Here is an 843-nt window from a genome sequence, read left to right as displayed (position 1 = left end):
TTCAACATACCAAGACATTTGAACAGCCTCCCACTCCTGGACTCCATGGACAATCTCCACAGAGGAGTGGAAGCTGTTTTAACTGCAGAGAGTGGGCCAGCACCAATGTGGACCCTATGGGTCAAGAATCGGCTGTGACTCATGCTCCTTGGCATGACAGGTGCTTTTGGTAACACAGTGTTGTATGTTAGCAGTGAAGACACGTTTACATTACATTGAGACTCCAAACGGGGGCCTTATGCTCCCTCTGGCTGGATGCCTGATTTGTCTCTGACATTAGGTATTTTTTTAGTTAGATAGATATTTAGAGATTTGTTGTCTAGAAATGTGTAGGGTAGACAGGATGTCTAGCCCAGGCTGTTAAATGTTTAGTTATTCTGATGTACTTGCAGACTGCATCTAGGCCAAGGTTAATTAAATCAGACAAAGGCTTCAGGCAGGAGATGATTGTTATTATTAACTGTAATGGTAAGCATAATATTTTCTTATGTGAAATGTCATGTCAAAATGTTCTTAGATACACACCACAAATCAACAGCCACACACCTTGAACTTTCTTCATGTTTTGACTATTGTTATGGTCAGCTGCAAGCTGGCATATCAGGTGACGCCACGGTTTGACGTTGCCTGTGTAGTATGGGGGTAGCCCAATTAAGTGATTATATTGTATAGCCATTCTTCGGTTCAGGGTCTTTCATCTCCAAGCTGCCTGCGCGCAGGTTTGGTGGTGGGAGAGATCTGGACGTGTAATGTTAATTTTTACCTGTGAACTTTTGAATAAACCAGCACGGTTATTTTTTATAAAATCCAAGTGGTCTACTTCGTCTTTGTGAGTTCCTGGTT

This window comes from Monopterus albus, unplaced genomic scaffold, assembly GCF_001952655.1.
Source record: "Monopterus albus unplaced genomic scaffold, M_albus_1.0 scaffold82.1, whole genome shotgun sequence".
Taxonomy (NCBI): Eukaryota; Metazoa; Chordata; class Actinopteri; order Synbranchiformes; family Synbranchidae; genus Monopterus; species Monopterus albus.
Note: the sequence above shows the minus strand (reverse complement) of the source record.